The following is a 26715-nucleotide window of genomic DNA, read 5'->3' on the forward strand; positions in this document are numbered from 1 at the left end:
CAGTCCTGGTTTAGGGCACATCTTCCAATCTATCTTCTTGGGACTGTGGGTCTAAAGTTAACCAAGTTTTCAAGGCTTTTGTAGTTCTCTTTGGAGCCTGTGTGTGTGTGTGTGTGTATAAATGAAATCAGGGTAATGACATATTGTTTAGTTTATTATCAAATTTATTATGTTTACTTGATCAGATCTACTTGTGTCCAGCTGTGGGTAAGCCCAGAAATTCCTTCAAAAAATCTTTTAATTCTTGGGGCTTTAGTTGCTCCTCTCCCCAATGTGATTCTTTTATTTATTTATTTGACAGGTAGAGTTATAGACTGAGAGAGAGAGAGACAGAGAAAAAGGTCTTCCTTCCATTGGTTCACTCCCCAAATTGCCACTATGGCTGGCGCTGTGCCAATCCGAAGCCAGGCGCCAGGTGCTTCTTCCCAGTCTCCCATGCAGGTGCAGGGGCCCAAGCACTTGGGCCATCCTCCACAGAGAGCTGGACTGGAAGAGGAACAACTGGGACTAGAACCTGGCACCCATATGGGATGCAGGTGCTGCGGGTGGAGGATTAACCAAGTGAGCCACGGCGCTGACTCCCCCCACAATGTGATTCTGTGACTGCTTCTGCATCCAGAGACTAGTGGCACCAAGACAGAGGGTGCAAAACACCAATAAAGGTTTGAATTGCACTTAGGGCCCAAGGCTCTGGGCACTGTGGAGGAGGGCTCCCTTGCCCCAGGGTCTGGGTTCTTCTGTCCTGGGGTCTGGGATTCAAGAAGATGGAGAAAGAAAGAAAATCAAGATTTCTGTTTTCTCTCTAAGCCCTAGAAACTCCTTTTTCTGTTTATTGTGCCAAAGCCCTTGGGCTCTTTCTGTACCCTGGTGCCTGGCTATGGGTTTCAGCTGGCTTTGCAGGCTGACAGATACTACCAGAGAAACTGGTAGACTTCCATCCATTAGTGATACTTTTGATTCTGTTCTTCCTCCCTAATCTGCCTCTTATTTACTTTTCAGGTCTCTGAAATTACTGCTCGATGCATTTTGTCCAGGTCTTACAGTTACATTTAGTATTAGAAAAAGGGTGGATTGTATTTAGCCTATTGTATCCAAAATTGCAACTCCTTTATTGATCTCTATTACAGCGATTTCATATTTTGTGGTTTCAAGATGTCATTTTCTCAGATGTTTCCTTTTCTTTCTTCTTTAATAGTTTCATAATATTAATAAAACATGCAACCAGGATATGAAGAGAGATACTTTTTATTAAAAATGATTTTTCCAAATGATTTTCTTTTTTTCTTGATTAGATTTGCTGTTGTCCCTTTTATTTGTATTTTAGTGTTTCCTGTGTCTTTGTTTTCCAGTTGTTCACTAATCACCTCCACTCCTAATGGCACTGAAGTACTCTTTGAAATGGTGAAAATGTTGAAAGCACATGTCTTTCTCTTTTTGTATAGCTGTGCTTATCCCATGCATTGTGATACAGGTTCTCCCTAAAATAGGAGATGAATGTTCTTATTTCCAGATTTTTTGATGTACTAATTGTGTGCCCTGAGAATAAAGCCTACACATTTTCTTCTTTTTAAAATATAGAATATTCTTAATGTGTCTTATTTTTTTTCTTTCTTTTTGTATACTATCTGTGGATACTACAAAAGAAATTGTATTTTTGTGATTCTGGGGTAGTGTGTTATCATTTAATGACATTATTATTTGTCTGTTCTTCTGCTTTCCTTACTGAGCTATGACCACCCTGGGGGCAGGTGTAAATGTTTTTTTTTTTTTCATATTTGTGTTCCCAGCAGCCAAGACAGCCAGGCAGAATGTGGATGCTGGAAACATTTATTCATATTCTTTCTGACTGTGTAAATTTCTTTGACATTCTGTATGTTTCTGAAGCCCATTTTCTCTTTTACTAATTGATTTTTCTACAGCATCAATTGCATTGACCACTTCCAATCCTCATTTAAATTGTTCTATAGTGTGATTTAAGTGTATTGTCTTCCTTTTTCAAAGATGTCAAAGGAATAAGTTCTTGTGGTCTGAAGTTTTTTTCACGTTTGCTCAGATTTTGTTTCTTGGGAGTCTGTCTTGAGGTTTTATTTTTGTTGCTCATCCTTGTCCAAGCCTTGGATTTGGGGTTAGAGTGTTCTTGATCCTTAGGTCCAACTAATACTGGAATATGGAGTGCCATATGATATCACCATGTGCTTATTAATAAATTCCCAATATTAATAAGCCTGTGTGGCTTCTTGCCTAATATTCAGATAAGAATTCTGAACACCGGCATAAATGAACGAGGCAGCATGATAAGTTTTTAAGCATTTTATTCAGTGGGAGAAATGCATAGGAGAGTGTGGACCCTATGTAAAAGAGAAAGAAATCTGGATTCATACCAAGTACCAGGAGCCAGCCATGTGGAGGAGCATGGAGGCCAGGAAGCATGGGGCAGGTGGCCCTGGATGTGCAGGGGCAGCAAGCTTCCCCCCACCAATGGAAAAAGAGGCAAAAACCCAAAAAACGGCCGGACCCACAGTGTCCCAGGCCTTTAATCCACTTCCAGAGGGGAGTGGTTAGTTAATCTGATTGACTGGTAGGCCCACAGGTGTGTCTAGGTAGGGGCTTGAGGTCACACAGGGGTGTGGTTAAGGCATGTCCTTCCAGCTGACAAACCTGATCAATTTTATCCTCTATGCCTGCCTACAACACAACCAGAGCTGTTGACTTCTGTGTTTTTCAGATTTCTAGCTTCAGTTTTCCCCTTATTCAGAATGAAAGGATCATCAATATTGCTTCTAAAATTGGGATTTGTTGTCTGTGCTAAATTTAAGTAGTTTTATTATTCTATCATTCCACTTTTGAGAATATCAGATGTTTCCAAAGATGGATTAAATCTCACGAGGAAGGTTTCTTTCCATTTGCAGCAAGGGTCAAGCATCTGTTTTCTTGTAGTCATATTGTCAGTACTACTTCAGCATCAGGGTGTGGCTGGGGCTTGGGTGATTGCTGCATATGCCTCTTGGATGAGAGGAAATGGCACTTGCTGAATCTGGGGCTCAAGTCTGAACTTAGCACTGTAAGGTCCCTCGTGCCTGGCCTGGTTGTGCATCTACGGGTGCAGTGTCAGCACTTAGCTGGCCACCAGTGTTTGGGCCATGCTGCTCTCTCTCTTGACTCGATGTCCCCTGGGAGGCAGAGTTCTGGGACTGGGTTGGCAGCTGGTACCAACTTGTAATTTTCTCCCACTTTTTAAGACAGAGTATACATTTGCTGCAGAATATGAAATATGCTCAACATTCTTGTCAAACACTTTGGGTGTTAATGTGAATTTTTTTTACCCTTTGACAGAAAATGTCATGGATATTTTAAGAGGAAAAAGGGAGAAGGGGTATGAATTCCCTCGTGGTGCCATCCTTCTGGAATGACAATATATTCTCATCTTAACTTCCTTACCTGTAACTTTTATCTGAGAATCTTTCCTGTGTCATGTCTGGTAGCTTCTTAGTTTCCAGTAGCATATATTTTAGATGAGGTTTTCATCTTCTTGATGACACTGACTGTCATATATTCGATCTTGACTTTGAGTCTACTGTCTCGCATTCTTGCTTGTCCTAATAAAATCTCCTCTGTCTGTTGCCATGGCTCGGCCATCTCTTAAAGTCATGAGTCGGGAAGTTGAGTCTTGCATTGGCTTCTGCTTTGTTGATAGTTCATACCCATTTCTCTTCCAAAGTTGTGATCTTTGGGTGAAAGAAAAATTAAAATATAACCACAATCTCTATCTATGTTCTTCATTTTCCTCTAGGTATCTGAAATCTTTCTATGTGTAAATCATTTGCTTTTTATTTTATTTGCTTTGAGTAATAGGGGAGAGATTAATGATCTGTGAGCTGCTTGCATCTCATAAGACTCCTATGGTGTATCAGGTTCATGTTTCAAGGGAGCATACGTCTATCACAGCAGTGCTTGGTCACCTAAGCCTGTCACGTTGGTTACTATTTCCTCAAACACAATCTATCACATTAAAGCATCGAAGGTAAAGTTTTATAAGGATTGGCGAGAAGGTCACAGGAACAATTTATTAGTCTGCTTTTGGTTCCTTTAAAATACCTTCAATTAAAATGTCCTTCTTGGAAAGGCTTGATTTCAGTGTATAATTTGGAAGTCACAGTTCACAATTAGGTGACCCCATAGTCTAGCATCTGATGGAGGCTGGTCATGGTGGGTATGGAGGAATAATTATGTGGTGAGCCAGGCAGGTAAAATAACAGCCGGCTAGAACTTTAATAATTATTTCTTTGAGAACCACCTCCAAGTGCACACTTCCATGGTCTAAAACCTCCCACCTGACATACCTCCCAGGTGCCATAATTAGATCAAGCCTGTGTCTTTAATCCATTGACCTTCAATGTTAAGATAGTAGAGTTTATTGGGGGCGGAGCCAAGATGGCGGAATAGTGAGGGCGCGCACCGATAGTCCGGGAAAATTTAGTTTAATAAAAGGGGAGTTACGGTAGCCTCAGAAAAAAGAACCAGGAAAATATTGCAGACAAAACTCTTCTGGATCCAGTGGGCGTGAATCGGAGGACCTACTGGGAGAACAAGGTCGCCCACCGCGCGCGAAAGCCGAACCGCAGGACCGAGCCAAGACACTCTGGCAAAAAGATCTCTGTGAGTGAGATCCCAGTGGAAAGAACAGGTCTTCAAAGAGGGAGGTGCCTTTCTCTGAAGGGAGGAGAGAACCTCCACTTTGACTATGACCTTGTCTAAACAAGATAAGAGTCGGAGAACTCAAGGGGCTTCCATAGCCTTGGAAACTCATGACTGGTGCATAGGGAGATTACTGATGCCATAAACAGGAGTGTCAATTTGTAAAGTCAACAACAGGAGTCACTGTGCACTTACTCCTCATGTAGGATCTCTGTCCTTAATGTGCTGTACACTGAGGCTTAATGCTATAACGAGTACTCAAACAGTATATTTCACTTTGTGTTTCTATGGGGGTGCAAACTGTTGAAATCTTTACTTAATGTACACTAAACTGATCTTCTGTTAAAAAAAAAAAAAAAAAAAGAAACTATCAATTCCCAACTTGACTCTCACTGGGATTAAACATGACAATAGGTCTGATCTGATTTCATCATTATTTAAAAAAAAATCATCTATTATTTTTCACTTTATGTTTCTGTGTGGGAGCAAACTGTTGAAATCCTTATTTAATGTATACTAAGCTGATCTTCTGTATACTAAGATAATCGAAAATGAATCTTGATGTGAATGGAAGGGGAGAGGGAGTGGGAAAGGGGAGGGTGGTGGGTGGGAGGGACGGTATGGGGGGGAAAGCCATTGTAACCCATGAGACGTACTTTGAAAATTTATATTCATTAAATAAAAGATAAAAAAAAATAAAAAAATAAAAAAAAATAAAAAAAAAAAAAGAAAGAAAAGGCAGGAAATAAACAGTTCTGCGTGTATGCCAGGTGAGGCGAGGTGCACGGGGCACTCCTGATCCTGCAGCCTCCACACAGAGGCCAGCTCCTGGATACCCAGTCTCCCTACATTAGAATCCACGTGTGTACACCTCTTATTTGAATTTATTAGGTGCATGTTTTCATAACTTATTAGGTTGGATCTTTTATTCTATCACATCTTTCTTCTGTAACAGTTACGTTGCAAAGTGCAATAATAAAATGTTTTCTGGGTAGCCTTTGGCTCCCTACATAATATGCCTGCTGTGGCGCAGCTTTGAGCTTCCTTTACTTAAGCAGTGTTTTCATTCTACTCTGAGTACGTGTAAGTCTGCTCTTGTTTTGTATTTCTTACTGGCTCAGTGATACGGACCAATGGAATAGATTAAAGATATAACGCATTTTCTCTTAAAATCTACATTATAAAATGATTTCTTTGCTCCATTTCACTATTTCCTTAAATAGTATTCTGCACACGCTCAAATCACTCTGTTTTTGCATCTTTTAAAAATATTTTCAAAATGTTAATTGCCACTTAGAAATTATGCACATTTATGGGATATATTGTGACATTTCAATGCATATATATAATAGATATGGATCGTAATTTGTGTCTTTTAATTCTATCTTTTTGTTTTTGCACTTTCTTTCTTTAAAGAGTAAATCCATACTTCTAAAAGGGGGTGTTTGTCCTGCAGAATTTTGTAACTCTAATTAACATTCTTATCTAATCTAATTAATAGTTTTAAGAATCTTCTTTGCTGTTACATTATACATTTTTTTCTTCCATGTTTTCTGGTATTTTAGAATACACACATATTATTAATAACAATTCTGCTAGTGCTTTTCAGAATTGTCCTCACCCTTGTAGTTGTCTTTGTTGGAGCCATCTGTAAATGTCTATCTTTTCTGGCTCATCTACATGTTAACCTTGTGACAATTGCACACAAATGCATTCATTGCCAGTCCCTTCCCTGGGTGCTGCACACAGGGGGCCTTGTGACAATGTCTTCAGCTCCTTGTGGGGAGCAACTCGGACTAGACTAAGTTACTGGAATTAAGACTTATTCTATGCATCTGCTCTCCCACAATATGGCGCTGGGAGAGGAGTAAACAACTTTTGCACAGCTGCCTCCGGTTCGACCAATAACCTGCAGGAGCTGATCCTGCTCCTGATTGGAGGAGAGCAGCGTACTCGGCGTGTGGGTAGCAGAGTTGGGATTGGTGGAAGAGGACTATAAAGGAGGAGAGAGACAACATGCACCAGGAACATCTAAGGGGAACATCTGGACAACATCTGAGCAGCCCCCGAGAGAGCCGGCCGGCGGTGTGCCACTCCCCCATGGAAGTGGGGAAAGTGGCAGGGGGAACCGCCCCTCCACGGAGGTGGAGGGTGAGCAGCCAACCCGGGAAGAACCAGCAGCAAACCTGGGAATGGCCGAGCAGACAAAAGAACAGCGCAGGGTCCTGTGTCGTTCCTCCGTGAAGAGGGGGAGCGACACTCCTGGGGCAATGCATGATGGAATTCACTTACTGGTGCTTCCTAATTCCCCAATTCCATGGAAGGTGATCTGTGTTATGCAGAAAATCGGCATTCCGCTTTTAGAGAGATAGGTAGGTAGGTAGATCTGTTCCTGTGAATTGCTTGGAATTCTATGCAATTTTGCAATCACATGATTGGTAAACATGGATATTAAAACTGAATTCAATGTTTACTATTAGTGATATTGCATGGTTTCTTCCATATTCTTAGTTTCAGTTTTGTTTCATCTACACAAACAGTGGAGTGTATTTTAGTGTTTGTCAGACCTAAATGTGTCTCAGAACATCTTCCTGCTTGATTGACACATTACTGGCTCCTCCAGTGGGTCTGAGTATCATCAGTAACTTTTACTGAGCACAGAGCAGTTTTCGACACCAGTCTAAAAAACTTCCGTGGACTAATGAAGTTGCCCTGGAAACCTGTGTCTTTCATATTATTACAGAGAAAATGGGGAAACTGATGCAAAACAAATTGCCTGCGATCACACATTTGGAAATGGAAACCAAACCCAAGAAAATGCTGGTTCTAACTCCCAAATTCTGTTTTGGGGGTTTGCAGATTTCTTCACTCTTGGTGGATGTTATCATCTGAGGCTAGTGTGAACTCCAATCTGCTGAAGGTGGCCCTGTTTTCCTTTCCTTTCATCTGTGTGCGAGCTGCTAGATACTTTTACTTCAAATAACTTGCTGGAATAGGCATGAGTGCATCCTTGTATTCAGTGAGACATCTTTCCACAGTCTTCTTGTCCCTTTAATAAAAGTTTTCCTTTCTTCAGTTTTTACTTATAATTTTCTTAAATTTGTGGAATTATTCTTTTAGAATCATTGAATACTTTATTTTGCTTTTGTATGCTCATTACTCCATGTCTATTATTTTCTTCTTAACATTGAGCATCCATCTCTCTGTGTTCCTGGAGGGCTATTCAAGCTCTGTCCTCACGCAAGGTACAGTTTCACGCCATCAGCCGATTCTTGCTGTCTCTCCTGTCACTCTTCCTCCCAGTGCTGTTTAAGTGCCACAGGCAAAGCAGTGCCCTACCTGAGTGTCCTGAAGGTCCCCTGCTCTGTGGCCCTTTGGCTCCTCCCAGCCTTGTTGGCCCCTTCTAGTCTCCAGGTCACCGTTGTGGACCACAGGTGAGACGGATGGGGACAGACTAACCCACCATCCCCTCGTTCTCCCTCACCACCCTTCCCTAATGGGCAGCTGGGCTTTGTAGTTGTGTCTGCATTTTTGTTGAAAGGATAGGGAAAATTCAGAAAGGTTAGCTTTCTAGCAAGCTTTCATGTTTCCCACCACTCACTATGGGGAAAATGCTCCTCCAGGCACTTACCACCAGGGAGATGCAAACAAAAACCACCATGAGGTTTCACCTCACCCCCGTGTAAATGGCTTTCATATAGAAATCAAAAAACAATAAACGTTGGCAAGAATGTGGGGGAAAAGGTGCCCTAATCCACTGTTGGTGGGAATGTAAAATGGTACAGCCAGTGTGGAAGACAGTATGGAGACACCTCAGAAATCTGAATATAGACCTACCATATGACCCAGCCATTGCACTCCTGGAAATTTACCCAAAGGAAATGAAATCAGCATGTGAAAGAGTTATCTGTGCCCCAATGTTTATTGCAGCTCAATTTACAATAGCTAAGATATGGAATCAATCCAGTTGCCCATCAACCAACTACTCAGCAAAGAAAATGTGATATATATACACTATGGAATACTACTCAGCCATAAAAAGGAATGAAATCCTGTCTTTTGCAATAAAATGGATGCAACTAGAATCCATTATACTTAGTGTAATGTGCCATTTCCAAAAAAAGACAATTACCATAGTTTTCCCTGACCTTTGGTAATTAATAGAGTACCTAAAAATGTAATGTATATGAGCAAAATCGATACTTTGAGAATTGATTATTGTTTACAACCATAGTCTCTACTGTGGAAGACCAGAGTTTTTTTCTTCCTACTATTTGTTGAATTTTTACTTAGTAGAGGGTTAATCTTATGATTATAAAATAAACTGAAAGTATGTCATTGCAAAAATAAAAAGAATAAGAGAGGAAGGATGGAGTGTGGGGTCATGGGTGGGAGGAAGGGTAGGGTGGGAAATATCACTATGCCCATATATCTGTATATATGAAATACATGAAATTTGTTCACCTTATATAAATAAAAAAGTTGATATTCAAAAAAAAAAAAAAAAAAAAAAAAAAAAAAAAAAAAAGAAAGCCGAACCGCAGGACCGAGCCTCGGGACTGAGCCGCGGAAGCCGAGCCGAGGGACGGAGCTGCGCAAGCTGCAGGGTCTGCGCAAGTGCTCGAAGGGGAGTGCAACAGCGGGGAGACTTGGGAAGTCCAGGGCTCCGAGTCCACACATCGGCGCTGGAAGGGGAGCAGACCTGCGTGGAGAGCGTGGGAGCCCACAGTTCGGGACATCAGCGGCAGACTCAACACACCAGCGCTGGAACGCGAGGTGAGCCGAACCTCAATAACCCGAGACACCGGCAGGCAAGCGGAGAGAGGAGACTAGAGGGAACGACCCCCGGGGCGGGGGGGACTTCACCAAGCTAACTGGAAGAGAGAGAGAGGGAAAAAAAAAAAAGGTGACTGGTATGGACACGGGTTTCTCTCTCTCCGCTCACCTCTCAAGGGCGAGCAAGACAAAGAGCAGGCGCCATCTTGGACATACGTCATAAGCAGAGCGACCTCAGGTCTGCACCGGCCCTGAGCCTAGCAGTAAAACCTGACTCTGGGTGGGGCGAATTAACAGATTAGGACTTAGTAAATTTATGGTGCTACTGAACTGAGACTGTGAAAAAAGAGACGGGGGGGCGGAGAGAACTCACGGAATTCACGTGAGCACTCTCCAGAGACGCTACAATTCTGTAACTTTGGCAACCCAGTGGGAGACTGAAGGAGAATTTGAGCCCACTCTAAGGGCCGAACAGATTCCCTGTGTGGTCGTTGGGAAAGAGCTTCTGATCTCTGGCTCCTGTGGGTATATCATTTGCCTGCTAACTACCTCCAACTTTGTTCAGCTGTGCAGAATAACTTCCCTGTTGAATCAAAAAAAAAAAAAGAGAGAGAGAGAGAGAGAGAGAGAGGTTTACCACGCCTAACCTGGGAGTGTCACCTTTGGCACACCAAACAGAGCTCTCAGGCCACACCCATCTCAAGCCCTAAGGCTCCATCAAAAACAGATAGTCCACTTAATCTAGAGTCATAGTATAACAAGAAAAAGCACCACAGTGAAGAAACCAAATATCTCCAATATGACAAATAACAAACGCAAAAACCAAGGTAATAAAAACAAAGAAGTCACCATGAAGCCCTCAAATGAAAAAGACACCCCAATTCAAGATTATGAGGATGATGACATAGAAGAAATGCAAGAAGCAGATCTCAAAAAATTGATAAGAACATTAAGAAGTTCTCAAAAACAAATTCTTGAACTACAGAAATCCTTAATGGACAAGATAGAAAATCTCTCTCGGGAAAATGAAATATTAAGGAGGAATCAAAATGAAACGAAACAACTAGTACAACAGGAAACTGGGATAGTGACTGAAGTGAAGAATTCAATAGATCAAATGAAAAACACAATAGAGAGCCTTACAAACAGAATGGGAGAAGCAGAAGAGAGAATTTCGGACTTAGAAGACAGAGAACAGGAAAGGATACAGTCAGACCAAAGAAAAGAAGAGGAAATTAGAAATCTGAAACATATTGTCGGGAATCTTCAGGATACTATTAAAAAACCCAACATTCGGGTTCTAGGAGTTCCTGAAGGCATGGAGAGGGAGAAAGGATTAGAAGGCCTTTTTAGTGAGATATTAGCAGAAAATTTCCCAGGTTTGGAGAAGGACAGAGAAATCCTAGTACAGGAAGCTCACAGAACCCCTAATAAACACGACCAAAAGAGACCCTCACCACGGCACGTTGTAATTAAACTCTCCACAGTGAAACATAAAGAAAAGATCCTAAAATGTGCAAGAGAGAAACGTCAGATTACTCTCAGAGGATCTCCAATCAGACTCACAGCTGACTTCTCATCAGAAACTCTACAAGCTAGGAGGGAATGGCAAGATATAGCCCAGGTACTAAGAGAGAACAACTGCCAGCCCAGAATATTATACCCTGCAAAGCTATCATTTGTGAATGAAGGTGAAATAAAGACTTTTCATAACAAACAGAAATTGAAAGAATTTGTTGCCACTCGTCCAGCCCTACAAAAGATGCTTAAAGATGTGTTACACACAGAAACAAAGAAACACGGTCATCAATATGAAAGAAGGTAAAGGAAGGAAACCAAGGAAGGAAAGCTCACAGCAAAAGATCACAGGGAATTCAAAGCATATATTAGAACTTATCTTTGGCAAATGGCAGGGCAAAGTTACCACTTATCATTAGTCACATTGAACGTGAATGGCCTGAACTGTCCAGTTAAAAGACACCGTTTGGCTGATTGGGTTAAAAAACAAAACCCATCTATTTGCTGCTTACAAGAAACACATCTTTCCAACAAAGATCCATACAGACTGAAAGTGAAAGGCTGGAAAAAGATATACCATGCCAACAGAAATGAAAAAAGAGCAGGCGTAGCCATCTTAATATCAGACACCATAAACTTTACCACAAAAACCATTAAGAGAGACAAAGAGGGACACTACATAATGATTAAGGGATCAATTCAACAGGAAGATATAACAATTATCAATGTATATGCACCTAACTACAGGGCACCGGTTTATCTAAAAGATTTGTTAACGGACTTAAAGGGAGACTTAGACCCCAATACAATAGTACTGGGGGACTTCAATACTCCACTCTCAGAAATAGACAGATCAATAGGACAGAAGATCAACAAGGATACAGTAGATTTAAACGACACTATAGCCCAAATGGATCTAACAGATATATACAGAACTTTCAATCCTTCAGCTAAAGATTATACATTCTTCTCAGCAGTACATGGAACCTTCTCTAGGATTGACCACATACTAGGCCATAAAGCAAGTCTCAGCAAATTCAAAAGAATTAGAATCATACCATGCAGCTTCTCAGACCATAAAGGAATGAAGTTGGAAATGAACAACTCAGGAATCCCTAGAGCATACGCAAACACATGGAGATTGAACAACATGCTCCTGAATGAACAATGGGTCATAGAAGAAATCAAAAGAGAAATCAAAAACTTTCTGGAAGTAAATGAGGATAACAGCACAACATACCAAAACTTATGGGACGCAGCAAAAGCAGTGCTAAGAGGAAAGTTTATATCAATAGGTGCCTACATCAAGAAATTGGAAAGGCACCAAATAGATGAGCTTTCTATTCACCTCAAGGATCTAGAAAACCTACAGCAAACCAGACCCAAATCTAGTAGGAGAAGAGAAATAATTAAAATCAGAGAAGAAATCAACAGGATTGAATCAAGAAAAACATTACAAAAAATCAGCCAAACGAGGAGCTGGTTTTTTGAAAAAATAAACAAAATTGACACCCCATTGGCCCAACTAACTAAAAAAAGAAGAGAAAAGACCCAAATCAATAAAATCAGAGATGAAAAAGGAAATGTAACAACAGACACCACAGAAATAAAAAGAATCATCAGAAATTACTACAAGGACTTGTATGCCAGCAAACAGGGAAACCTACCAGAAATGGATAGATTCCTGGACACATGCAACCTACCTAAATTGAACCAGGAAGACATCGAAAACCTAAAAAGACCCATAACTGAGACAGAAATTGAAACAGTAATAAAGGCCCTCCCAACAAAGAAAAGCCCAGGACCAGATGGATTCACTGCTGAATTCTACCAGACATTTAAAGAAGAACTAACTCCAATTCTTCTCAAACTATTCAGAACAATTGAAGAAGAGGGAATCCTCCCAAATTCTTTCTATGAAGCCAGCATCACCTTAATCCCTAAGCCGGGAAAAGATGCAGCACTGAAAGAGAATTACAGACCAATATCCCTGATGAACATAGATGCAAAAATCCTCAATAAAATTCTCGCCAATAGAATGCAACAACACATCAGAAAGATCATCCACCCAGACCAAGTGGGATTTATCCCTGGTATGCAGGGATGGTTTAATGTGCGCAAGACAATCAATGTGATACACCACATTAACAGACTGCAGAAGAAAAACCATATGATTCTCTCAATAGATGCCCAGAAAGCATTTGATAAAATACAACACCCGTTCATGATGAAAACTCTAAGCAAACTGGGTTTGGAAGGAACATTCCTCAATACAATCAAAGCAATCTATGAAAAACCCACAGCCAACATCCTATTGAATGGGGAAAAGTTGGAAGCATTTCCACTGAGATCTGGGACCAGACAGGGATGTCCACTCTCACCACTGCTATTCAATATAGTTCTGGAGGTTCTAGCCAGAGCTATTAGGCAAGAAAAAGAAATTAAAGGGATACAAATTGGGAAGGAAGAACTCAAACTATCCCTCTTTGCAGATGACATGATTCTTTATTTAGGGGACCCAAAGAACTCTAACAAGAGACTATTGGAACTCATAGAAGAGTTTGGCAAAGTAGCAGGGTATAAAATCAATGCACAAAAATCAACAGCCTTTGTATACACAGACAATGCCATGGCTGAGGAAGAAATTCTAAGATCAATCCCATTCACAATAGCTACAAAAACAATCAAATACCTTGGAATAAACTTAACCAAGGATGTTAAAGATCTCTACGATGAAAATTACAAAACCTTAAAGAAAGAAATAGAAGAGGATACCAAGAAATGGAAAAATCTTCCATGCTCATGGATTGGAAGAATCAATATCATCAAAATGTCCATTCTCCCAAAAGCAATTTATAGATTCAATGCAATACCAATCAAGATACCGAAGACCTTCTTCTCAGATCTGGAAAAATCGGTGCTGAAATTTATATGGAGACACAAGAGACCTCGAATAGCTAAAGCAATCTTGTACAACAAAAACAAAGCCGGAGGCATCACAATACCAGATTTCAGGACATACTACAGGGCAGTTGTAATCAAAACAGCATGGTACTGGTACAGAAACAGAAGGATAGACCAATGGAACAGAATTGAAATACCAGAAATCAACCCAAACATCTACAGCCAACTTATATTTGATAAAGGATCTAAAACTAATTCCTGGAGCAAGGACAGTCTATTCAATAAATGGTGCTGGGAAAATTGGATTTCCACGTGCAGAATCATGAAGCAAGACCCCTACCTTACACCTTACACAAAAATCCACTCAACATGGATTAAAGACCTAAATCTACGACCTGACACCATCAAGTTACTAGAGAACATTGGAGAAACCATTCAAGATATTGGCACAGGCAAAGAGTTTCTGGAAAAGACCCGGGAGGCACAGGCAGTCAAAGCCAAAATTAACTATTGGGATTGCATCAAATTGAGAAGTTTCTGTACTGCAAAAGAAACAGTCAGGAGAGTGAAGAGACAACCGTCAGAATGGGAAAAAATATTTGCAAACTATGCAACAGATAAAGGGTTAATAACCAGAATCTACAAAGAGATCAAGAAACTCCACAAAAACAAAACCAACAACCCAATTAAGAGATGGGCCAAGGACCTCAATAGACATTTTTCAAAAGAGGAAATCCAAATGGCCAACAGGCACATGAAAAAATGTTCAAGGTCATTAGCAATCAGAGAAATGCAAATCAAAACCACAATGAGGTTCCACCTCACCCCGGTTAGAATGGCTCACATACAGAAATCTACCAACAACAGATGCTGGCGAGGATGTGGGGAAAAAGGGACACTAACCCACTGTTGGTGGGAATGCAAACTGGTTAAGCCACTATGGAAATCAGTCTGGAGATTCCTCAGAAACCTGAAGATAACCCTACCGTTCGACCCAGCCATCCCACTCCTTGGAATTTACCCAAAGGAATTTAAATTGGCAAACAAAAAAGCAGTCTGCAGCCTAATGTTTATTGCAGCACAATTCACAATAGCTAAGACCTGGAACCAACCTAAATGCCCATCAATGGTAGACTGGATAAAGAAATTATGGGATATGTACTCTTTAGAATACTATACTGCAGTAAGAAACAACGAAATCCAGTCATTTGCAACAAAATGGAGGAATCTGGAACACATCATGCTGAGTGAAATAAGCCAGTCCCAAAGGGACAAATACCAAATGTTCTCCCTGATCGGTGACAACTGACTGAACACCAAAATGGAAACTTGTTGAAGTGAAAGGGACACTATGGGAAACGGTGACTTGATCAGCATAGCCCTGACTGTTAATGAACAACTTAATACATTATCCCTCTTAGTAGTTTTTTTGTCTGTTCTACTTAATATGACTGATTCAATTCTGTAATTAATACACAGTTATTCTTAAGTGTTGAAATTTAACTGAAATGTGATCCCTGTTAAACATAAGAGTAGGAATAAGAGAGGGAAGAGATATATAATTTGGGACATGCTCAAGCTGACTTGCCCCAAATGGTAGAGTTAGAAACATACCAGGGGACTCCAATTTAATCCCATCAAGGTGGCATGTACCAGTGCCATCTCACTAGTCCAAGTGATCAATTTCAGTTCGCAATTGATCATAATGAAAGGACTAAGAGTCAAAGGGAGCACATAAGCAAGTCTAGTACCTGCTAACACTAACCGATAGAATAAATAAAGGGGAGAGTGATCCAACATGGGAAGTGAGATACTCAGCAGACTCATAGAATGGCAGATGCCCTAAATAGCACTCTGGCCTCAGAATCAGCCCTAAAGGCATTCAGATCTGGCTGAAAAGCCCATGAGAGTATTTCAGGCATGGAAAGCCAAGACACTCTGGCAAAAGATCTCTGTGAGTGAGATCTCAGTGGAAAGAACAGGTCTTCAAAGAAGGAGGTACCTTTCTCTGAAGGGAGGAGAGAACCTCCACATTGACTATGACCTTGTCTAAACAAGATAAGAGTCGGAGAACTCAAGGGGCTTCCATAGCCTTGGAAACTCATGACTGGAGCATAGGGAGATTACTGATGCCATAGACAGGAGTGTCAATTGGTAAAGTCAACAACAGGAGTCACTGTGCACTTACTCCTCATGTAGGATCTCTGTCCTTAATGTGCTGTGCATTGAGATTTAATGCTATAATGAGTACTCAAATAATATATTTCACTTTGTGTTTCTATGGGGGTGCAAACTGTTGAAATCTTTACTTAATGCATACTAAACTGATCCTCTGTAAAAAAAAAAAAAAAAGAAAGAAAAGAAAAGAAAAGAAACTATCAACTCCCAACTTGACTCTCACTGGGATTAAACATGACAATAGGTCTGATCTGATTTCATCATCATTAAAAAAAATCATCTATTATTTTTCACTTTATGTTTCTGTGTGGGAGCAAACTGTTGAAATCCTTACTTAATGTATACTAAGCTGATCTTCTGTATATTAAGATAATCGAAAATGAATCTTGATGTGAATGGAAGGGGAGAGGGAGTGGGAAAGGGGAGGGATGTGGGTGGGACGGTATGGGGGGGAAGCCATAGTAATCCATTATTCGTACTTTGGAAACGTATATTCATTAAATAAAAGTTAAAAAAAAAAAAACCACCAAATTTTTCTACAAAAGTAGACACTATGAGTCACAATTATATTTCCCTTTATTAATTATCTTACTGTATAAGCTTCTGCTAATAATCATACAAGAATAAACCCAAGGGCATCAGTGATAAAATCTATATGAAGCAAAATGAAAAAAAGCATTTATGAAACCTTTGGGCATTTTGTCAAGGCATATAGTGCTCTGTGCATGTAACTAGTCTGTTTGTTTCCCCCACGATGGGTGCTATAGTTTTCTAGGTTTCATGACTCATTGAAAGTTAAAATCCAAATCTGTGGTGATAGCATTTTATGGAAGCTTTATTTGTATTAACTGCATCTCTGGTTCCCTTTTAAAGGTATCCATATCCTTGTTTGCTTTCCCATCCAATTTTTTTAAACAAATGGAAATATCTGTATGACCTTATTTGACTATGAAGTCAATTAATGTAAGTAACAACAAACAATGTCAAAAAGCAATCTGAAATAACCTTCGTAATCTCACACTGACCTCTACTATTAAAGAATGCTAATGATCTCACTTTTACTCAGATATCTTGATATATATTTTTGAACATATCTTCATAAGCTGCCTTAAATTTTTCTGGCACATAGTAGTGTACCACTGAATAATAAATAAAAGTGTTTTTAATAAAAAAAAAAAAAAGATAGTAGAGTTTATTTTATTTTATCTTTTAAGATTTATTTATTTATTTGAAAGTCAGAGTTACACAGAGAGAGAAGGAGAGTCAGAGAGAGAGACAGAGAGAGAGACAGAGAGGTCTTCCATCCACTGGTTCACTCCCCAACTGGCCACAACAGCTGGTGCTGAGCTGATCCAAAGCCAGGAGCCAGGAGCTTCTTCCAGGTCTCCCATGTGGGTGCAGGGGCCCAAGGACTTGGGCCATCTTCTGCTTTCCCAGGCCATAGCAGAAGGCTATGTAGCTGAGACTAGAACTGGCACCCATATGGGATGCTAGCCCTGCAGGAGGCAACTTTACCTGCTACACCACAGCACTGGACCTGGTAGTAGAGTTTAGTGCTGTGGTGTAATGGGTAAAGCTGCCGCCTGTGGCGCCAGTATCCCACATGGGTGCAGGTTCAAGTACCTGCTGCTCCTCTTCAGATCCAGTTCTCTGTTATGCCCTGAGAAAGCAGTGGAAGATGGCCCAAATCCTTGGGCCCCTGAACCCACATGGGGAACCCAGAGGAAGCTCCTGGCTTTGGATCAGCCCAGCTCTGGATGTTGTAGCCATCTGCAGAGTGAACCGGTGGATGGAAGACCTCTCATGCACTTTCCCACTCTCACTCACTTACTCTCTGTCTCTGTCTCTCTCTCTTTCCCTCTGCCTCTCTGTAATTCTACTTTTCAAATAAAATAAATTTTAAAAAAAGCAGTAGAGTTTAACCATCTTGTATGAGTTTGGGGAAGACAGGTCTTACTCAACCCATGACAAACATTCAGGAGCCAGTAATTACCTATCTAACTATGTATCTATGTATCTGCTTGAATCAATTAATCTTTCTATCTATCAATTGTCTGTGTATCTATCTCCTTAGGAGACTAGAGTCAAACCCTGAAAGAACATCTGGGGCCAGGGTGAATTTCTCTGCTCATTCAGGGCTTTCTGGTCACACCTCCATGCTTCTCTGTCCTTCATACATTGTTCTTCCCCTTTGTGTGCATATGGTTATGATCAAAATGGGCCTTCAGCTGTTCCTCAGCACTTTCCAGTCCAAGTGCACAACAGAGATAACTGACATCTTCACATCTCAAACTCCTGGGAGAGAAGATTCCTTGATCCAGATTGGGTCCACTCAGCTGCATCAAGTAGGAGTGAAAATGTGTACCTCTGAGTAGGTCAGTAGTTCTCAGCAAAAGGAGTGTGTTGGCTGGAAAGAAACCACAAAACAGTTCTGCCACAGCATCCCCTCCACACAGCATCACTGGCTGCTGAGCTCTCATGGACATGGCAAGTGTTGTTTTCTCTCCAGTTTGTTCAGACTCCTCCATAGAGTCTGGGATGTTTCTACTTATCCAGAATGCCTGGTGCTCATCCTCCACAGGCAAAATGGAGAACATACAATTTTAGCTCTGAAACAGGCCAGAGATTCTTCCTACTTTAAACCTTCTGTTTGTATGCCTGTTCTCTCATCTGAAAAGTGGACATAAATGGTGCCTTTCACTATTGGAAATCCAATAGGATCATGTATGGAGCGGTACCCAGGATAGATAGTATGTGGCATGTGGCATGTGCACAAATGACTTTGAGCCATAGTCTGTCACATTCTTGCACTGGTCACTGATTTATCCTTTCACTTTGAGCATCCTTTTCTTTCTGGCTTCCTTCTCTCTTGCGTTATGACAGCTCACTGTCTTTGCAAAGCCCCAGGCTGTGGTTTGTAGAATTCTCCTTGGAAACCACAATAGCATTTGCCCATTTCCATCCTATCACAAACTTTCCATTTTTGCATTAGTTTCACAAAGCACTGACAGAAGCTTGTGAATTCCATTTGAAAATTCTCTTTTAACTAGGAGTAGAGCTCAAGTTACACAGATTTGAAAGCACTAAGAGACTGTGGGTGCTCTTAAGTTTTCTGAATGAATTTAAGGCTCTAATTGCTTCATTGTTGTCCAGTCATTTTATTCTCAGTCTGGATACCAGGTTCTTGAAGGAGTGGTTAAAACATCCATAGCCCCTATCTCAGTACTTGTATTTGATCTCCAGCTCTTACTCCTGGCTCCAGTTTCCTGCCGATGTAGACCTGGGAGGCAGTGGTCTCTCTGTTGGGTTTGGGCCCCATTTTCATTCTTTTTCTTTTTTTAAAGATGTATTTATCTGAAAGGCAGAGTTAGGGAGAGAGAGAAATATTCTGTTGGTTCATGGCCCAATAGCTGGGGCTGGGCTAGGGTGGACTGGGCTGAAACCAGGAGCTTCATCTGGTTCTCCCACATAGGTGACAGGGGTCCAAGCACTTGGACCATCTTCCACTGATTTCCCAGGGGCATTAGCAGGGAATTGGATTGGAAGTAGAACAGCTGGGATTTGAACTGGTGCCCATCCATATGGGATGCTGACATCACAGACAGTGGCTTAACCCACTGTACCACACCAGCCCTTGAGTGATTCTTTCACACTTTGAATTCATTACTGTATGATTCTTTTACAATCTGAATTCTCAATAGGCAGATCCAGTGTTTTCTGTAGATAACAGTTTCATTAGCTGAGACAACATGAGTAACTTATTCCACATCTGATTCACAAGAAGTTTTGAGGTAGCTGTAACTATATCCTAATCACTTCTCATTGTATTTTAGTTATTTACAATAGCGGGCAATTGCTTGAGGGCAGGGATCAAGCTTCATCCTTAAATTTTCTTTGCCTAGAATGCAGCCTCATAATAAAGATAACAATAGCCACTATCTGTTGAGCTTTTATTAGGAGCCAACTGCATTATCTTATTTAATCACCACAGCAACCACTGGGAAACATGCAGTTACATCTCTTTCTTTATGGATCAGACAATGGCATTATAGAGAGGTTAGTTAATAGGCTCACATTTCCTACTGTAAAATGTTAAGGCTGTGGTTCAAATGCCATAGGTCAAACTCCAGGGCCAGGCTCTGAGATGCTGCACTGTTTTATTTTGTGTTTGGGGGCATCAAGCACAACTGAATTGAACGCCTGATTTCTTCTTTCTCACCAGAGTGTTTAGGTAAGATGGGATCAGATATTTTTTAGAATTATCTTCCTTCTCAAAGCCTACTCTTTCTCTTAAATTTCTGAAATCCAAGTTGTAACATCTAATATATATTTTAAGCTTTACCCAACTGTTTCATCTTTTACTACCATGGATTGATATGACAGCAGAGTGAACCAGTGGATGGAAGACCTCTCTCTCTCTCTGCCCCTCTTTCTCTATGTAACTCTGACTTTCAAATAAATAAATAAATATTTTAAAAAGATTTATTTAAAAAAAAAAGTCTAGGGTGACATTTGGGTTACTTTCTTCACTGTCTGCCATCCTTCTGTCCAGTTCTTGTTTTGAATAGGTCATATTCTCTCAATCTCTCTCTCTCTCTCTTTTTTTTTTGGACAGGCAGAGTTAGACAGTGAGAGAGAGAGAGAGACAGAGAAAAAGGTCTTCCTTTTCTGTTGGTTCACCCCCAAAATGGCCACTATGGCTGGCGTGCTGCGCTGATCCTAAGCCAGGAGACAGTTTCTTCCTCCTGGTCTCCCATGCGGGTGCAGGGCCCAAGCATTTGGGCCATCCTCCACTGCCTTTCCAGGCCAAAGCAGAGAGCTGGACTGGAAGAAGAGCAACCAGGACAGAACCGGCACCCCAACTGTTAGGTAGGAAGTTAGATATGAGCTTATGTGTGTATGACAGGCCTAAAGAGAAGACATCTATATCCAGCATATGCATCTACATCTCAAAGTCATCCCAATAATGTTTCAGGGGCAGCCCAGTATTCGCATCCTGCCCTGCCCCCTTCTACCTGATAACCTGCCAGGTGGAGGTCCCCGCCCCTTCTGCCTGACAATCTTCCACAATCTCCCAGATGCAGCCCAGTATCTGCATTTCAAACACCCTGCCCCACATCCCAATTCTCTAGGGGTCCTGCTCACCCTTCCTCTGAACCCAGGATGGCACCAGCTAGGCTTCCTCCTGTCTGATACCTTCAAGGGAAAACTCAGATAGGAGCTTCTTAATATTTACAGCCAAAAATCCTTTGTTTCAGGAGGAAATGTGTGAAGACAGAGACCCATCTCCTTAAAAACCCCCGGCCTCAACCAGACTGCGTGCTCAGCCCTCTGCCTCTCTGCTGAGCCTCCTGCCTGCCTGGCCAGGTGCAATGTCTCCACTCAACCATGTAACCTTGTTCCTTTCCCCCACCCCAGTCAGAGCAATGACACTCTCTCCCAGGTCCTGTCTAGAGAGGTGCCCATCCATTCGTATGGATGTCCCTTCCCTAATAAACTTTGCTACTTTTACTTTCCACTACTCTGTCTCACACCTGGATTCTTTCTTGTGCGAAGATCAGAACTCTCCATTCTCCGGTAACACAACCAGGACTAGAACCTGGGGTGCCGGCACCACAGGCAGAGGATTAGCCAAGTGAGCTGAGGCACTGGCCACCAGCCCTTCTTTTAAGGCAGGCATTAATGAGATTGTTTGGTAAGGTGCAGGCTGAAGTCCTACACACTTCTAGGAATGAAACACATTTTCACTCTGTTTTCTACAATGCTTGAAGGCAGTTGTACTTTGGAAAGAGACGGTCTCCCCCGAACACCTGCAGGGTACAGCTACGGGATTCTGAAGTCAGGGGAGACCAGGATCACTGCCTCCCATGCATGTCCCTAAAGATGCAGTGTTTATGGAAAGGAGCTGGTTTAAAGGGGGATGCTGAAGTGAGAAATTGAGAAAATAGGCTGTTTTCAGCTTTGCTGTGCTTGTAAAGCTTGGAAAATCAAGAGCCACATGGAGGATTAACCCAGTCTGTTTCCTGCTGTGCTTCTGCTAGGACAGATTCCCTGTAGGCCTTTCTGCCAGACTTTCATTAACAGAGTCCCCATCACTGGCTCAAATCAGGCCCTGACTCTGGTCGGATTGCTTTGCAGGGATTTGTTCTGAGTGGGTTGGTGGCAAACACTTCACTTTAGACATGGCCAAGAAGGAGAATGTGGTTTTGTTTGGTGATAAAATGCAATTGCAGCTATTGGGGAAAAAATAGGAAAGTAGAGAGTTTCTGATGTGTGTTTTTAGCATGGTGTTAGGACCTGTGGAGCTATAGCCTAGAAGTGACTAATTGGCTCCAGTGTAGAAGTCAGGACATGCCTGTTTTAAGCTCTAAATAATGTGTAGGGAGAAATGACTTAGTTTGGCAGCCCACGGCAGACTCGCTGCAATTTGCCCATAGGGAGAAGAAGTAATTCAAAATTTGTTAGTTTCCTATTCAGGTTCTTGATCAGTTAATTATGTTATGTTAGTTACCTTCAGAAAAACTCCTTTGAAAATAACTTTTTTCTTTTAATCACTCCAATTTTATAAATTAAGACACAGAAGCTCGGAAAGACTTAGCACTAGGTCACACGTTTGGTCATGATGGGATCCAGATCTGATATCACAGCCCACAATTTGCAAGTGTCAGATCAGTGTTTTTTATACGTGGCTTAATCTCAATATAGGACCTACTTTGTTATAAACACACACACACACACACACACAGAGACTCACATACATGTGCACATGCACACAGTGAAAGAAATCAATGGGCCACAAGCATCGATGGAGGAAGTGTGATTATAAGGAAGACATCCTTGAGTTTACTGGGAATAAACCTTTCCTGATCAACCTCACTCCCTTCATTGATAGTTACTGGATATAAAAGTTGTGAGGAAAGACCTTAATAATGATCTTCTTGAGGGGCCGGCACTGTGGCATAGTGGGTAGGGCTGCCTACTTGTGATGCTAGCATCCCATATGGGCACTGGTTCAGGTCCTGGCTGCCCTCCTTGGGCAGCTCCCTGTTAATGGCCTGGGAAAGCAATGGAAGATGACCCAAGTGTTTGGGCCCCTGTTACCCATGTGGGAGACCTGGGTGAAGCTCCTGGCTTTAGTATGGTCCAGTGCTGGCCATTGTGGCCATCTAGGGAGTGAACCAGCAGATGGACAATCTTTCTGTCTTTCCCTCCCTGTAACTCTTTAAATAAAAAGTCCTAAAACATGACTGGACTAGTAGTTGTGACAGTGGGCTTTTTCTCTTGTACTCTTGCCAGCTATGACTCCTTCCCTTTGCAGGCATTTCCTTCCTTCCTCCTGTGACCCTGCTTAGATGTACACACTGGGACTCCATGTAAAGCTCCGGGCTCTGGGTGCACTCCTGAAGGCTGACTGTGTCACAGCTTGTTTCTGTGTTCATGCTACTGACAGAGCCCTTTACATTTTGGAGATCTCTCTCTTCTAGCCACTGGAAGGCTGACGATGGCACCAGTTTTAAGTCCTGATACAACCCTGACAGGTGCCTTGAATCTTTGTGGAGGGTCAAGTGTGGGCTTCTGAGAAGGGTAGGGAGCTAGTGGTGGGTGTGAAGCAGGGCAGAAGTGGAGATGAGCAGGTGGCTAAGCTAACTTTAGGCACTGAAGTCCAAATAACAATGACCTGGGGTAAGATGAGAAGACCCAAGCATTCCTTGACTTGGCTGGAAGAGAGTGACCATCTCATCCGAGTGACAAGGAGACTAGGCCAACAGCTGCTTTTGTTTCCATCCATTGTGGATCAGAGCAGCCCACCTCAGTGGTTCAAAACAATAAGGATTCAGTTAGCTTGAGAATCTTCAGTAGCTGCGGGGTATAGCTGGGAGCTCAGTGGGGCTGAGGGTGGACACCTTGGTTCCTTTCTACATAGGCCTCTCTACATGCACACCCCACTCCGCAACAGCTGTGTGGGGTTACCTCACAGCCTGGTCGTGGGGCTCTCAGAGTGAGCATTCCAGAGAACCAGGCAGGGCTGCAGGTCTTTGATGGTCTCCCCTTACACAGCATCATTTTGTACATTCTATTTGTGGAGTCAGCACAAAGGGCTGTCCCCATTCAAGGGGAGGGAACATGAGCCTTGGTTCAGAATCACATGGTAAGGGAGCAGGTGAGATGAAAGAGGCTCCTGTGGTCATTTTGGGAAAGTCACCGAGGCTAACAGGAAGGCTGCAAAGAAGAGAAAGGGGACAAAATGTGTTGTGGGCTTTCGTTTAAGGATTTGTGGTCTCACTCTCCCAATGGCTTTTTAATTCCATCCACAAGTGATGGATGGGTGCTGAGGAAGTTCACAGAGAGTGTTTTGTTCTGAGAATATTGAAACTTTTTCTGATAGAGGTAGCTCCATTGTTGTCTTATTTTACCCTGGTTATAGCTTTGGTGCAATGAGTGGAATTTATATTCTGGTACAGACTAGGGAAGTGGAGTTCTCTTCTAGTTGGAGAGACAGCAGAGGAAGGCCTGAAGAATTTGTTCAGAACATTGTGTGTGTGTGTGTATGTGTGTGTGCCCCTGTACCTTTCAGAAGGTAAGTGATTACACAAATGAACTGCAGTGCAAAAAGGCTGAGGCACTGTAAACTAAGCCCTGGAGACCAACTCAACAAAGTGAGAGGCTTTTTGACTTTTTCTAGTCTCTGGGATGGAGATACAGGCCCTGGAGCCCACAAGACAAGAAGAGTGTTTTAGGTAGAGCAGTCCAAGGCTTCACCCATGCTTTTGACCCTGATGGGCAGAAGAGGCATCAGGTAACAATTGCTTCCCCTGTGTCATGGGAGCTGTGGCTTCAGTGGAGACAGGGTGAGGCTAAGACCTTTTAAAATTGCTAACTGGTATTTGTTTTTTTTTAGAAAAATATTTTTGCTGGTGCTGCGGCTCACTAGGCTAATCCTCCACCTGCGGCACCAGCACCCAGGGTTATAGTCCCGGTTGGGGCACCGGATTCTGTCCCAGTTGCTCCTTTTCCAGTCCAGCTCTCTGCTGTGGCCCAGGAGGTCACTGGAGGATGGCCCAGGTCCTTGGGCCCTGCACCCACAAGGGAGACCAAGAGGAAGCACCTGGCTCCTGGCTTCAGATTGGTGCAGCATGCCAGCCGCAGCATGCCAGCTGTAGCAGCCACTTGGGGGATGAACCAATGGAAAAAGGAAGACCTTTCACTCTGTCTCTCTCTCTCTCACTGTCTAACTCTGCCTGTCAAAAAATATTTTTAACTTTGAAAGATGGGTGTGTGTGTACAAACACACGACAAGAGCCCCCAAATGCTGAATGACTCCCCAAATGCCAGCAACAGTTAGAGCTGGGCCAGGCTGAAGCCAGGAGCTAGGAACTCATGCTGGGTCTCCCAGGTAGGTTTAGGGACCCAAATACTTAAACCATCACCTTCTGCCTACCAGCTCCACATTAGCAGGAATCTTGAATCAGTAGTGGACCTGGGACTTGGACCCTGGTACTTGGATACGGGATGTGAATGTCCTAAGTGGCTTAACTGCTAGGCCATATGTCAGCCCTTTAGCTGTCATCTCTATAATGTCACTTCTGTTTTTCCTGTTAGAAGCAGGAGATAAAGGTGATATAGAAAGGAATCTTTCTAGAGAACCCACTGCCATGGGGATGATAAGCATTCAGTGGATGATTTTGTAATGTTGGGCCATTGACAGAAATATTGCATCCTTGGAGAAGCACAGAACCCTACTTTCTCAGGTAGTTATGATCCAGAAAGAAAATCACATCTTAAAAAGTGAGATTTACCCCCCCTCCAAACACACACACGTTCATCCTGACCAAGTGCCAGCCTTCCCTATTCAGATACATTCAGCAGCCATGAAAGCTCACATTGCGCACTGCACCATGGCATCTGTTGAAAATGTACTGGTCCCTAAAGCAGGTCTTCTCTCCATAGATAGCCTTGCAGGAGGGGCACTTCAAGCTCCCATCCTTGTTCCCATTGCAGTACATGGCCGGCAGGCACAGCAGGTGGAAGGCATGGCTGCACTTGGCGAGGCGGCCAACAGCCACGGGCCCCATGGTCTTGCTGTCGGTCACGTCACTGTACCCAGATGCCACGGACAGCTTCTCCATGCAGATGATGCAGTCTTCATTGGGGGCGACTTCAGCTCCTTGGTGTACTTTCTAATCACCTGCTCTGGCTCTGGCTTCAGAGTCCCCCTGCAAGTGCTTGCTGGACCTGGCTGGGCTTCGGCATCTGCACAGACACAATGGCAGGGACACTCCCAGGGTTGTTCGAGGGGTCACTAGGGAGGGAGGCACTGGCTACTCTGGATGTGGAGGCTCCTGGGGGCAGCAGCTGTGGTCCCAGGTGAGCAAGGCTGGAGCAGAAGAAGAGGGACTGGCTCCCCACGGCAGGAGCTGCTCCAGCCCAGGGGTTGATGGTGTTCAGCCTGTGCGCAGACCTGCTGCTCCAGGTAGTCACAGATGCTGGTCTCATAGGCAATCCAGGAGCTGTCATCACTCAGCCACTCCCAGAGGACACCTTGGCCAGGGACTGAGTGCTGGGGAAACAGGTGCCTCCTGACAAAGGCACATAGCCAAGGCAGTGTATTAGATGATGTAAGATGAAATTATTTTATTTTTATTT

General features: G+C 42.6%; 1 long non-coding RNA gene across 2 annotated transcripts in view; it reads left to right on the top strand.

Annotated features, from left to right (window-relative positions):
* The window catches only part of LOC149122087 (uncharacterized), a 40558-nt gene that overhangs the window by 12656 nt on the left and 1187 nt on the right, over nucleotides 1–26715 (top strand). The window contains exon 3 of one of the 2 annotated variants that reach the window (XR_016221743.1): nucleotides 21330–21563. The exons of the other annotated variant lie outside the window; for it this stretch is intronic. This is a non-coding gene — a long non-coding RNA (uncharacterized LOC149122087). Of the gene's footprint in view, nucleotides 1–21329; nucleotides 21564–26715 lie in introns of those variants that run through there. 2 annotated transcript variants of the gene reach the window in all.

This window comes from Oryctolagus cuniculus, chromosome 15, assembly GCF_051225735.1.
Source record: "Oryctolagus cuniculus isolate XC-2025 breed Fujian yellow rabbit chromosome 15, ASM5122573v1, whole genome shotgun sequence".
Classification (NCBI taxonomy): domain Eukaryota; kingdom Metazoa; phylum Chordata; class Mammalia; order Lagomorpha; family Leporidae; genus Oryctolagus; species Oryctolagus cuniculus.